The sequence below is a fragment of the Sitophilus oryzae genome, unplaced genomic scaffold, assembly GCF_002938485.1.
Source record: "Sitophilus oryzae breed Bouriz unplaced genomic scaffold, Soryzae_2.0 scaffold_1_pilon_pilon, whole genome shotgun sequence".
In the NCBI taxonomy this organism is placed as follows: domain Eukaryota; kingdom Metazoa; phylum Arthropoda; class Insecta; order Coleoptera; family Curculionidae; genus Sitophilus; species Sitophilus oryzae.
The window spans coordinates 734,174-749,618 of record NW_022146725.1 but is presented as its reverse complement, the minus strand read 5'-3'; the positions used below and the strand labels follow the sequence as shown (position 1 = coordinate 749,618).

Here is a 15,445-nt window from a genome sequence, read left to right as displayed (position 1 = left end):
ATCTAAATTTAACTTTTCTAATAAGTAACGTTCACCGGTCATCGTATCCTCGAAAATGTATGGCCAAGAAAAGTCGAACCAATAATCCTATACGCTTTTCTTCATTAGAAAAATTCATATTTACAAGTTTTGTTTGTTTTAATTTATAAAGTTTGGATGTGATAATTTGACATTTCTGAGAGCAACGACAATTGAACTTGTTTCCATGGCTAAGTGAAACTGTTTAAAAATTATAAGAATTGGCTATAACTCAGTAATTTTTCGAAAGAAACATATTATAGCTTATATCGCTAAAAAGCTTAAAAAATGGCACTTTTTATGAAGTCATGGCTAACTATGGTTTCCCTTTAAAAAAACATATGTTTGTGTCATAATATGTCAAAAATGACAGGCTTTAGAAAAAAAAACGGAGGACACAATCTCATTAAGGATGTGATTATCTACAACTTTTATCTGAAAACTTTTTGTCTAAAATAAATTATAATGGAATTAGGGACAATTTTTAAAATAGCCGAAATTTGTTTTTTTCAAAATATCTAGTAAGCCATGAACTTTTTCAAAAATCTGAAAGGCGCATGTTTATGACCCCACAAAACTGCAATTCTTTCCCCATTTAACCGACTCTCTATCTCCAGTAGTTTCCGAGATACCCATAGAGAACATCTTAGGAAACTCACCCTGTATAAAAAAATAAGAATCTAAAAATAAAAATGTCTAAGGGATTTTCTGTGCGAAAAATTATTAATTTGTTATTAATGTGCAATAAAAAAGTATTGATAACAGCTAGATATTGCTTATCAGCAAGATTTTTTCTATCGCCAAACTAGAAAACCAATCAGTAAATTGGCCAAGAAAAGTTAGTCTGTTTTCGGGACGCGCGGCTATAGCAAATAACAACTCTAGTGGTTTATTATTAGTTTCCTGTGTTTTCCTACACAATACAAATATACATTTTGTGATAAACTCTGCTTTAGTTTAGAGAAGGTAAGAAACCGCTAAAATTACGATGTAAATGTGTTTTTATTTTAATTTTCCTGGAAGAAATCATAACATTTTGTCAAGTAAAAATAACACTGAATGAATTTATGGTGTTTTGCCTATCAGGTGTTTAATTATACCTACTATTTTTGCATATTAAAGTGTATAAAAATTAGTTATTTTTAATATAGTTAATAATTAATTATTATTATTAATAATTACTATTTTTATAAATTTAATTTCGAGAAATTTTGATTTTAATTTTAAAACTTGTAAACAAGTTTAGTAAACACTGTCTTTAACATAGACTTAATGGTCTTTAACATATCCCTATAAAAACCTAGACTAGATAAAATCAGGAGCAGTTAAGTATTCTATTAATTGGTGAATGCACATTGCATTCACCAACTGCAGCAATAAGTTTGCATTTTCGGCAAATTTCTGAGTTTTTTTTAGTATTGAAAATACTTCTGGTCGGATTTATATGGGACCCGTCTTTGAAAAAACGACATGCTCGATGCAACACGAGTTCAATAACCTGACCTAATTAACTTGTCAACACGTAAGTCGATAGTTTGGCCGGCGTTGATCATCGAATAGAGCAAGGACGTTTGAGGGCCGAAATGAGGTCTTAGTAATTTATCAGTGTGTGTGTGTGGGCCAACTATTGTATGGATATGGATGTTTGTCTGAGCCGGCGGATAAAGAAAGCTCATATTATTATAAAAAAGAATATGCTTCAAGGCATATGGGTTGTTAGGTACAGTTTGGCTATTTTAATCTAACTCTTTTCGTATGAGAAGCAAGGAGAAAATTATACGTGAAAGAGCGGAATCACATAAATCATAAATTTAGACTGATGCAATATATTTTCTTGGCGCGTAGGATAGGTAAATGCATTAAAGGGAATCATTAATTAAATCATTAAGTTCCAAAACATAATAACTCGGGTCTCATCGGATCTGCTTATGCATTTTGCTAAAATTTAGGCTATTAGGACCTATATTTTTTATGATTATTATTTTTTTAAACAACTTAGGACAAAGAAAAAGCTTGAATGGTTTCCACCGCCAACAGGCGTAAAAGCAAATGAATCCAAGGCGTTGCCAAATATTTATTGGGATAAGTTTTTATCCTTTGAATATTGTAGTAAATAATAATTATCATTTAATTAGTGCTAACTTATCAAAGTTCACAACATGGCGAAATTTCAACAAAATCGGCCAACGGATATTTGAGATATTAATAAAAAAGGTCTATTAGAAAATACCTTGACAACCCTATCTTTAAAATTATTTAATTTCCGGACACATGTTTATATGAACTTTTTACCTTAAAACACTCAAAGAATCACCACCTGAAGTTTGGCCAGATACTTAATTAACACCCTGTATTTAAAAATGGCTAGCTAGTGATCTAGGTTTCTTAGGTGATCTATGTTTATTTTAATGGGAAAAAATATATTTCATAAAATATAAACAAACTGATAATACACTAATTAATTCATTTTAAATGTATCTAAATATATATAGGCACTTTAATAACTGAAAAATGGACAGGAGCACTTAAAATCACTTCATAGAATATACCAAATATGCCAAAAAAATCCAATAAAAAAAACACAAATGGCACATTAAAATATGCATTATCTGAAATCAAACTATACCTAAACGGCTAATAAAATAATAGTGACAAGACTAAATAAAAGTGACAAGACGCCGACATCGATAACGCGATGAGCAGTTTTAAATAATAATATTATTCCGAGTTATTATTATATACGTGTTTTACAATTATTGTAATACAGTAGCATTCCTCCAATTTTAATTTAAGTATTGTTAATATAGTCATATTAATGATTATAGCCCGTATGATTCCTAAAATAAAAAAATCAAGCGTGTTTTTATCAGAATTATCAAATGATTAAAAATAACTAGAAATAGTTAATATTTATTAATTAGGTGTTATATTTAGGGACTATCTTAAGTTTAAATTATGGTAAACTTGTATGAGTTTCAATCATTTATATTTAAAATGTTAGGGAAGACAATATAGATTTTAGGCAAGAGAACTCAAAGGAAGGACTATGTAAATCTAAATTTCGGATATGATGCAGAACTGATAAATTGGACCAAATATATTAATTGCAAGGTACGCAAAGAAATATTTTGTTAACTTTGCAAATACTTAAGGCATGCAATAATTTTAAAAAATTTTGACGTGAGATTACTTCATAATTCTTGGAAGTTTTGAATGATAAAGATTTGAATTATTATGGGTCTGTTTTGTTTAAGAATCTAACAAATAATTTCAAAAACTCAACTATCAAAATATAATGGTAGCAAATTTTTAAAGGTATGCATAGGTATAATGTTCTATATTAATTGGACATACTGAATGTAAACTAGGTATAGTTGCTGCAATCGATAATATATTTTGCTGCTTATTTTCAGCACAACAAAATCCGTCATAGTATTGTGACCGTGATCGTGACCATTCACGAATCCGCACACGTTCATCTCCATCCATTAATATTTTCCTCACTAAATTTTTCACTTTTACAAAAAGCCATCACACTATACGTCTCTGGAATATATTTGTGAATAGCGATCAATGATACATTTACGTTAGACTGCCGGAGTGCTGACGACGCACAGTGGGGTATTTGACACAGATAGTTGATCGAAATTTTTTTATGCAGACCTTATATAAATTATTGCTATTTTCAATTAAAGAGAAAATAATATGAACAAAATAAAGGATAATTCGTCGATTCTAAAAATAGACAGAAAAATCACTGTTCCAGTGTTTCCACGGTCAATGCCACTAATGCCAGTAGTAATATCGGAACTAATAATACTAATGCTACGTCTGATCCGCCCATATGAATGCCCATACGACTAAAGTCGCTACTAATGCCAAATTGTGCTATACTGCTAATGGCACTAATGCGATCGCTTTGTACACAACAATGCCATCGCGGTTTACACCTCGCATTAGTATATCACTGATTGGCAAATTAGAGGAAACCAAGAATGTTTTTCTCATTTTATCAGCAAGGTCGCAGTATTTTATTTTACTGTATGAAAGCCCAATGTTTACTAAGTAAAACGTATATAGACAATATGCTGAATTCTTCGAAATGCGCAACTAAATCTCTAAGTATACTAAAAATGTCACAAATTTAATCAAATTTTCTGAACGCATAACTTTTAGTTGCAAAAAAAATCGTTAATATAGAGAATATCAAAATAAATAATACGTTTTTGTAGAATACATACCTGCAGCTTGCTGAGCCATTTTCAATCAAAACAATAATATAAACGTAAAAAGAGCACAAGAACAACAACAATTTATAATCTTAAACATAAAATTTAGCCATTTACCTCTTATCTGTGAGAAGTAACAACTTTGACGTTTCGTTGAAACAAATGAATGCAACTAAACACACCCATAGCAACGCCATTCATGGCAGAGATGATTTAACTTATCATTTATCTTTTTTGGGGAAATCTTAAACACATTTGCTTTTTCGAATTTCGATCACCTTTTTCATGCTAATACCCCACCGTGCGACGCCACGAATGTCAAATTGCTTTCCAACAAACAAGGTTTAGTTTTTTTATATTTCTATTGAGTTCTTCCAAATGACGCCACAAGTTAATATAAAATCTAAAAAAAACAGGTAATTGTCGACAACCGCCGACTTGTGTCTGATATTTTCAATACGCCTATGATAGTTGCGCATGTTGCAAAATCTTTGAATTTTTCTTTTAACTAACACAAAATGATAATTAGTTGTTAAAGTTGGACTAATTAGACAGCTACGTCAGACATATTAAGGTGCGTATTCATTATCCGAACGAACGAACGAACGAACGAACGAATGTTCGCTAGTGGTATGGACGGGGACCGTACGATAAAACCGCACGAGAAGACCGGAGGCATTTGTTGGCGAACGCCTTTGATGTACCGACTCGAAACGGATGGTCGAGCGAACGAACGAACGAACGGCCGCATGCGTTCGTTCCCCGTCTAAATATACCGCACTTTCATTCGTTCGTTCGTTTGTTCGGATAATGAATACACACCTTTACAGCCACCTAGATTTTATCAAATAATACCACTAACACTAAATCATAAAAATGAAATAATCTAGGAAAGTCTTTGTTTAAGTGGTAGGCAACCTTAATAGTATTTTGAAGAGACATGAATTCCCCACTGAATATTGGAATAATATACTGGGTGTTCCATTTAAAATAAAAACTTGCTTTTAGAGGTGACTAATGTTCAATAATAATTTTGTCTCACCCTGTATAACTTTTTGGGTCAAGTTTTAATTTGATTAAAAGTACAATAGTTATTTTAACTAGATATTAGGCTATACTGGACAAATTTCAATTTAGGTAGCTTTTATTGTAATTTAAAAAATATTTTTTATTTTTGGAAAATGTTAAATATATCAAAAACCATACATTTTAGTCATTACTTCTCTAATAAAACTCACCTTTATTTTTCTCCCAGAATCCAAAAATCAATTAATATATAGGGTGTTCCATTACAAAAAACTCAACTTTTATATGTAACTTTTTTTAGGGACACCCTATAGAACTCTCTGTATTTTTAAAAAGTGCTCTGAATTAACCTAACGAACTGTCGTTCTCCCCGGAGCCTCCGCTTTGTATGAGGGGCGCCCCCCTGTACAGGGTGTTTTAAAGAACATGTGCCATCTTCCGAATTTGTTTCCTAGCTATAGGGCGATTAGCCTTCATTTTTTTTCGATTTATTAGAATTTTCTTCCAAGTGCTTTTAACGAATGGAATAAAATTTTAGGGGTAAAAGTTGGTATTAATGTTACACACACTAACCGGCACGAAAAACGGCCACCCTAAAATTTTAAGTGTTTGTGGTAATTTTAAGAGATTTATAAACCAGGTCTCTTTGGCAATAATGGATGCCTTTATCAAAAATAAGAATGTAATAATAAATACATCTCAGAGATTTTCAGTGCGAAAAAATATTAATTTCTTATTAATGTGCAATAAAAAAGTATTGATAACAGCAAGATATTGCTTATCAGAAAGATCTTTTCTACCGCCAAACTAGAAATCCAGTCAGTAAATTGGCAAAGAAAATTTAGTCTGTTTCCGGTACGTGCGGCTATAACAACGCTACAAGTTGCTTATTATTAGTTTACGATTTTTACGATATTTAAGAGGTATGAAATCGCTAAAAATTTATTATTATACATGTGTTTTTATTTTAATTTGATTAATTTTCCTGGAAAATAAATTTATAACATTTTGTCAGATAAAATATAACAATGAACGAATTTATGGTGTTTCACCAAACACGTATTTAATTAAACTATTGTTTTTTGCATATATGTTAAGAAATATAAATCGTTAATAATTTTTAATGCACATATGAACAATTTTAAAGCTTATATTTTTAACTTTCAAAATTCTTGCCGTAAATATACCAGAAATAAGATAGAAAAAACGGCGTCAAAGATGGCTGAGGAATGATGCCTTAGATGTAATTGACTTCGCCCGTACTCTTCTTTATTTTTTAATGGCGCTTACTGCCACTTGATCTTAAGAAGGTTTTTTATATTCAGTAGAAATTATTTATAAATGGTTTAGTTCAAAATTCGGGAAAAATGTTTTTTTGAAAATAGTTTTAAATGATGTCTACAGAATAATCTCGCCAAAATTATAGTAGATTGTCATTCCCCAGTGGTCGTTGATGCCATTTTTTTTTCGATTATAAGGTATAAATACTTCCAGTGCAATCATTACAGTCAGTACCAAATTTCGTTTATCAGGTAGGTTAGGTAACAACGGAACTGCATTATACAGGATGGTCAATTTTTAGTAGCAGGATTTTTAGCAATTGACAGACACAAATATTATTATTATATATTTTGTGTCTTTAATCGGGTTATCTTAAAACTATAATCTAACCAGGAGTAAACAATTAGTAATTTTAATCTAGCTTAATTACTTTTAAATATAAAGGATTATTCAGGTACTAATGTTTCTTTAATTTTGTTTTAATATACTAATAAGCAATAACTTTTCTTTTACTCAAAATATTTTAGGAAACAAAAATAAATTAATTATTAAATATATAAACAGTTATTATCTACATCAACACACCTCGCCTCCTTAACATCACTTAAGGGGCATAAAGGGCCATTACTACCGCTTTACCGTTCAAAATATTCTAATAAGGTTGCGATGAGAAATATAAGGTAGCTATTAAGCTATCTTGTACACTTCGCACTAAAAGAGATTCTAAAAAGAACAATATTCGACTGCAAGTTCTGCTGTAAAAATGTTTAAGCTTCGTAATACAAAACTAAAGTGTCAAAACGAATAACGGAAATAATAAAAATATAAAGGAATAAGGAAATAAATAACTAAGTGGCAACTTGACATTTTTTATAGCCGAACTACCACCTGAATCCCCAGCGGGAAATTTAAATTTCAGTTAGTCAGCTCGGCACCGAATATGTCCATGGTTGGTAGCAATGAATTTAAAAATTGCGCCCTCGATTATGTTACTAAAAGTTTAATTGTTATCGCTTTTAGTAAAGCATTAACGTGTATGTTGACAAATCGACATAAGTAGATACGTGCAGAAGCACAAGCAATTTAAACGAAATAAAAAGAAAATTTCACACTTACACTGGAAGTAAAGTTCACTGAACAGAGAGATCATTTTATTAGTCTATAAACTAGCTAAAATTTTACCATTTTGAGTGACTAAAACTCTAATGGAGTCATCATATTAGCCACAATCACAAAAGGTTATTATACGAACTAACTAAAATAAAATAACTTGTTAATATTAAAATAATAGTATAAAATAATGGCATTAACCAAGGCAAATGAATAGTGTAGGTATGTGTTACGCACAATACTCGAATTCGGGTAATACCCGAAAAAAACGCACAGAACTAGGTTTGAGCAAAACATATTTCCCAAATCCGAAATTGTACATTTAAACGGGTATTGCACATTATAAAATAGCAAAAACTAGTATTGTGCATTTTAAATTGTGCAAAACTAGTTTGGTGCATTTCAAAATGACCAATACTAGTTTTGCTCGTTTTCTTTAAATAAGACGGCCAAAAGTAGGACTAGCAGTTTGTTTAGTTTCTGTTCGTTATTTGGTTAAGTTGTAGAAAACTGCTCAAAATGTAATGGAAAAAATCATGTAACCTGTAGTATTTTAAAAGTAATCAACGAATTTTCCTGTGATATGAGCTACAAATACGCTAAAAGAGGTTTGGAATTATAAGCCAACTTAATGCTTGCACAATCAAATAAAAAAATTAAACTAGCCCTAATTGGGGACAATGTTCTTGTTCGAATATCAGACGTAGATCGAGCCACCATGAAAATAAAATAAAAAATAGCACCACGAAATGTAATGGCAGTTGTACAATCGGCTGATGATAGGTTTTACAAATTAGCAAGGAAGACGACTGGAGTTTTACAAAAACTTTATTGTAGAAATGAGTTTCAATTAGCTGATAATAATTTTTTTATTGACAGCAACAATGTTGGCGATAAAGCGGAAATATCACAAGGTTTTATTTCATGCATGTGTATGAAAAAATGTATTAATAGAGAGTGTTCTTGTAGAAAAAATAATGTTATTTGCAACTCTAAGTGCCACCATATTCAAGTTCCTGTTCAAATAAATAATATAATGCTACTGTATAAATATATTCATATAGGTACCTATACTATTATGTATTTATCCATTTATAAAATATTTATGAATAAAGTTTTATTTTTTTTAAGTATTTTATTGTCAGTTTAATCATATTTGAATCAAACACCTTCATAAACAATCCATCCTTTGTGTTAGGGCGTTATTTATTAAATAGGACAAGCAAAACTAGTACATATTGAACATTTTGAAATGCACTAAACTAGTTTTGCGCAATTCAAAATGCACAATACCAGTTTTGACTATTTCGTAATGCGCAATACCCATTTAAATGTACAATTTCGGGTTTGGGAAATAGTTTTTGCTTAAAACTAGTTCTGTGCATTTTTTTCGGGCATTACCCGAATTCGAGTATTGTGCGTAACATATGTACCGGGTGTCCCACTAAGAATAGCTGTATATCGGAAAGTATTAGTCGTAGGGTTTACGGAAAAAAATATTTATAACTAAAGGGGCTATGAAAAATTGCTGGAAATTGTTTTCAAGTTTGTAGAACGACCGATGCCTTTATTATTTGAAATAGTTGAAGTTGTTGGCATTTTGAAAAAGCAATCAAAATATAAAAAACGCTGATATGACTATCAAAATGTTGATCTAATAACAATTTGACGTTTATACTATTACGTCAAAAACAACTTTTTTCCAAAGCCTACCATAACTTCACTGAATCATCGTTTCTTGTTCACTGTCATTAGTATCTTAATTATTAGATATTAAAACCGCTGGTATATTATGGTATTCTGGTATTTCGTCGATTTTAAAATAAACTAACTGTTTCTATCTTATTTTTTTTGTTAGAATGGGCATAATTAAGAGGGCTACTGATACCGTGTTGTAAAAATAATGTAATTAAGGGCTAATTTTTTGGTATTTATTATAATTTTGCTAATATCTTCGGTTTGAAAAAAGATATCAAGATACGGTTTTCGCTAACTTTTTAAGCTTTTACTACTCTTTACTATCAGCTAAAATTACATATACTATTGCATTTAATTTTTTTGAAAAAACGCGCAATATTTGTTAAATTGTAAGACAACGCCCCCTAGCGTCTACGTTCAAAACCTTATTATTATTGTTTATATGGTACAATATAGAATAAGAAACGCTCTTTTAAACGAGCCCTAGCTTGATGGATTCCGATTATCCAGTCTAGATTTATTAATATTTAAATAAAAACAGATCTAACCTTCCCCCACCACTTTATTTTGATAGATAGGGGAAAATGGCTCTAACAAAAAATATTCAAAATATACTGAAGATTATGAAGCTATTACTTATAGTACGCCTTATCTAGGCAAAATTGTGTAAAAACTCCATTTCCTTATTTTTTGTTGTAGTTGCGCCCCCTAGCGTCGATCTACAAACTTGAAAATAATTTCCAGCAATTTCCCATAGCCTCTTTAGTTATAAATATTTTTTTCCGCAGCCCCTACGGCTAATACTTTCTGAGATCCAGCCGAGAGCTATTCTTAGTGGGACACCCTGTACAAACTCTCCAGCTGAAATAAAATATTTCAAAATAACAGCACTTTTAAGTAGTTTGCAAATAGCTAGTTAATTGTAAATGTAACCAAGTATCCATTTTAGCTGGAATATACCGGGTGCGTCTCGAAAGTGGCTCACCCCTATAACTTTTTTATTTTTTTCAGATAAAAACTAGATTTGGTATGTTAATATAATATGACTAAAATTAGGATTGATTGACGTATTAAAAAAAAATTAAAATTTTGCTTTAACAAAAATCGTATTCTAATGTCAATCTAGAGTGGCATAGTTGTGTAAAAAACGCTAATTTTTATTCAAGGAGCCTTGGAAAAATAGATATGATCGTCTAATCTTTCTTGTTTCCTGGCTAGTTAAAAGACGCCCAAATTGTATTTATTATTGTATTTATTATTATTATCATTAGCATATTTGCAAAAAGCATTTTTTACGAATAATTTGATACCAAACACTTGGTATTTGGAGTCAAATTTTCGTTACGAACCGCAAGTTACAATTTCATATAAACCATATTCGAAAATGTCAAAAATTGCCATATGATATGTCATTCTGTTCAGAGTGTCATTTTCTATGGAATAATGTAAAAAACTCTGTGAATTTTTCTCTTTTAACTAACACAAAATGATAACTAGTTGTTAAAGTTGGACTAATTAGACAGCTGTGTTAAAGAAACGTCAGACATATTACAGCCACCTAGATTTTATCAAATAATACCACTGTACTACACACTAAATCATAAAAATGAAATAATCTAGAAAAGTCTTTGTTTGAGTGGTAGGCAACCTTAATAGTATTTTGAAGAGACAAAAAAAATACCGAGGTGTCACTTAAAAATCAAAAGTTGTAGTCATTTCCGATGAAACAGGAAGTGACCAAAAACAATTAAATACGTCAATCAATCCTAATTTGTGTCATATACTAACATACCAAATCTCATTTTTTTAATGTGACAGAATAAAAAAGTTATAGGGGTGAGCCACTTTTGATATGCACCCGGTATACTACTACATATTCATAGCTATTTTAGTAAAATAATCATATTCCATCAAAAATAAACAAATATTGACTTAGTTAAATACACTCTCCAGCTAGTGTATAAACTATAACCAAGTCAACATTTAGCCATAACATATGCATCATGTTACTAAGTAATAAATAAATGTAGTGTTACATTTGGTTATTCCAAACATTACAGGGAACATTACTAGGATTCAGAAAGCAAAGAAAATACAATTAAATAAGATTCGTTGTGCCTATGCCTGAGCAACAATTTCCAAATCTACCCTGTCGGTATTGATCGCTCGTGACCTAAATTCTGTTTTCTGGAGCGTTCCTTTAATAAAATCTAGCCTTGGCGGGTCAGGTTTATTTACGTGTTGTTATTCAGGCTTAAACAGAATTCCTTGGAAATGTACAAGCAAACATACGCTCGTATTTTCAAGTATATAAAAATATATATTTAATAATATATTTTTATATATTTGAAAATACGAGCGTATGTTTGCGTTATGAAGGATATTTCAGGTTGTCATAGAAATCCGAGAAACTTATTCATAACAAAACAAAAAAACAAATAGTGCTGAAACAATGTTGATCAATTCATATGTAGGCTCTTATTGACCATTTTCTAATGCTTTCAGTATTATTAATAAATAGCACGTTTTTAGTAATAGTTTTAAGGTGCTCATATTAGATTTTATAATATTTCATATTTGATCAGTTCTTAGACTTTATAACATTCCATCTTCAGCAAATTCTATAAAATACTGAACAGCTAAACCACAATCAATATTGTTTAGAATGATTTAAAAATTGATATATTTTATAAATATAATAGAAAAAAACTTATTAAGCTATAACATTTGCAAATTTTTCTTTGTCTTTATATTATTACAATCTAATCACATTTTACCTACAACCACTATACAGGGTCCGGCTAAAATGCGTCGGGCATCTGTAGTTCCTAGAATAAAACACTTGGAAATGTTGTTTAAGTGCAAACCTAAAGTATACAGGGTGGTCCATCGAAAACGTTCCGCAAGGCATAACGGCCAAGGTAATTTTTTTTTCAGAAAATTCAAAAACACGTCAATTTTGTTTGTGAGGGGGACAATTTTTGCCCCAAAAATGATTGCAAAATCTTCAACCCTCTAAGCGGGAGTGTCATCCCCCAACTTTTTTCAAATGGGAATGAGAAGAGCTTTCTATTCTCTATAGTTCCCCGCCTCGTTTTTGAAAATCGGTCGAGTCATTGAGAAAATATGAAGGATTGAAATTTGAAAAGTTTATTTAAACATTTATCAGAGTAAATGATAAGGATAAATTCCTTCGACCAATTTACTGTTTTTTCTTATTATTTCTAGATGTTTACGCATTTTTTCACTTGCCACAAGGTTGAACGATCAGGTGCGGCAGTTGCTAGATAGCTGTTCTGTGACTTGTGCGTTGAAGTTCTTCTCAATATCGTTAAACTGACCTAAAATAGAATTTCCAAAAATACCAGCCCACACGTTCAATTTCTGAGGGTTTTGTGTGTGCACCTCGTGATAAACCCCGCTTAGAGGGTTGAAGATTTTGCAATCATTTTTGGGGCAAAAGTTGTCCCCCTTACAAACAAAATTGACGTGTTTTTGGATTTTGTGAAAAAAAAATATCCTGGCCGTTATGCCTTGCGGAACGTTTTCGATGGACCACCCTGTATACATACTAGAATGTATTTCAGGAAAATACAGGAAAATATTTTAATCTCTATAGAGTGGCTCAAAAAAGTGTGAGTGGATCGGGATGATTTTTTTTAAATGAAACACCTTGTATATTTTTGCATTTTTGGCTTCCTTTCAGATTACTTTACATAATCCTAAGATATAGTAAATATATTTCAATAGTTTCAGAGATATTAATAAATAAATAAAAAATATATATTTTTCAGTCTGTCATAAAAAAAATATTAAAAATACAAGAACTGCCCTGAAATCAATACTATATTAGGTATTTACTTTAGATGGTCTGTACTTACTTTGTTACTTTGCTATAAATATCGTAGTCTTAAATCATACAGGATATTCAAAATCCTACGTCAAACTTTCCAAAATATAAAATAAATTTTCTTTGTTTTTTACAACCAAACCAAACACCCTTTATATTACATTTTTATTAGATGGAGAGTTAAAAAATGAGCATTTTTTTATTTAAAGGTGCGCAACCGAACGAACGAACGAACGAGCGAGCGAACGAATGGAATTCGGTATATTTGGACGGTGGACCGAACGCATGCGGTCGTTCGTTTGTTCGTTCGCTCGGCCATCCGTTTTATGCAGATACGGACAAAAAGTTATTACTCTTCAACACAGTTAAAACACATGTAGGTGGCGCCCCCTACAAATAGGAGTCATATTGACATCAAAATCAAATTTCTTATGTTAAAAAACTCCCAGACACCAATTTTCATCCAAATATTGATGTTAATTCAGAAGTTATTTGGAAAAAATCGAAACAAATATGAAACTTCTAAACCCTGTATCACCGAAACTAAGCATTTTAGGACATACATTTATACGAACTTTTTTACTTATTTTTATCTGCAGAATATGCTGACGAAGTTTCCGGAATACAATTCGGACCACCCTGTATATTTCATTCGGCTCTTTCAACGGTAAAATAAGAGAGAATAGTCATAGGTGGCTTTGAAAAAAATTTACTGTGGAAAATGCCTTATGAAATATAAAACCGCGAATATCTGCAAAACAGTTAAAAAATTTGAAATACTGTAAATACAAAAAATGTTCATTTTTTAATTCTCCATCTACTGAAAAAATAATATACAGGGTGTTCCATTTAAAAAACGAAGAAAAATTATTTTATATTTTAGAAAGTATGGCGTAGAATTTTGAACATCCTGTATGATTTACGATTACCATATTTATAGTAAAGTAAGTACATACCATCTAAAGTAAATATCTAATATAATTTTGATTTCAGTACAGTTCTTGTATTTTTAATATTTTTTAAGAAAAGCTGAAAAAACATATTTTTTTATTTATTTATTAATATCTCTGAAACATCGAAATATATTTACTCATATCTTCGGATTATATAAAGTGATCTGAAAGAATGCCAAAAATGCAATAATATACAGGGTGTTCCGTTTAAAAAAAAATATCCTGATCCACTCACGCTATTTTGAGCCACCCTATAACAGTTAAAATATTTTTCTCAAATACATCCTAGTACATACTTTAGGCTTGCACTTAAACAAAATTCCATTTTTTTTTATTTTAGGAGCTACAAATACCCGACGCACTCTTGCCGGACCCTGTATAATAATAAATTGCTAAAGGGGAAGGTTTCATTTTAGTTTTAAAGGGGGGGGGGTAATTACCCCCATTACCCCTGTCCTAAAACCGCGCTTTTCCTCCTTCCCCTTACGTTTGTATGAAATTTGGTATTTGTGCTGACTGGAAAATAAGTACCAAAAATCTAGAGTATAATGTAAAAAATAACACCATTCATAAATATCCGTATCAAAACCTTGATAATTATTATATTTATCATCATGGACCCCACCTTTCATCACCTTTATACTTAACCAAAACCCAATTTCCCAATTAATTAAGATCATACTAAGAAAAAACTGTTTATCTATACGACGCTGATCCAAATAATAGAATTTCTTTTGTTTTGCTGGTAAAGTGGGTCACGCGCGCACGGTCACGGCTAGCCGAGATTTCTGGGATGGCCGGATAGGTGGTTGTGCAAAGGGCATCTAAAATTAATTTATTTTAATTGGAAATATAAAAAGTTGACCAATGGCGGATTCGGAAACGACGGTCGGCGTTAATTGTCCGGGAGATTTAAGATTAGCGACCGTTTAAAAATGTATATTGCATAAAGTAACCGTGAAAATGGTATATTTATCTGTAGTTTTGGTCGGGAGATTTCGATCTCAGATAGATAAAAAATAAATTGGAAACTTTAAAATGCAAATGCAAGTAAATCACTGGCAGTTAATGATAGGAATTAGAATTCTTTTTAGTGGATCGAATTACACGATTTAATTTCTCACATTGAATCGACTCTTACTCATTTGAACAATCTACATACACATTTTACGTATCCAGTATAAATATTTTCTCTGTAAATAACTTTGATAATAAATTATATTTGTTTAGAACTTTTGTTCGTGTCTATTGATGCCCTACTACCTAAATATGCATTTGTC

The 15,445-nt window shown here is 31.0% G+C and overlaps 1 protein-coding gene across 2 annotated transcripts in view; it reads left to right on the top strand.

The window, feature by feature from the left end:
• Positions 1 to 15,445, top strand: part of LOC115883822 (BTB/POZ domain-containing protein 1-like) — a 123,799-nt gene that overhangs the window by 43,886 nt on the left and 64,468 nt on the right. The window contains exon 1 of one of the 2 annotated variants that reach the window (XM_030902228.1): positions 881 to 984. The exons of the other annotated variant lie outside the window; for it this stretch is intronic. The gene's annotated coding sequence lies outside the window, so the exon portion shown is untranslated. Of the gene's footprint in view, positions 1 to 880; positions 985 to 15,445 lie in introns of those variants that run through there. 2 annotated transcript variants of the gene reach the window in all.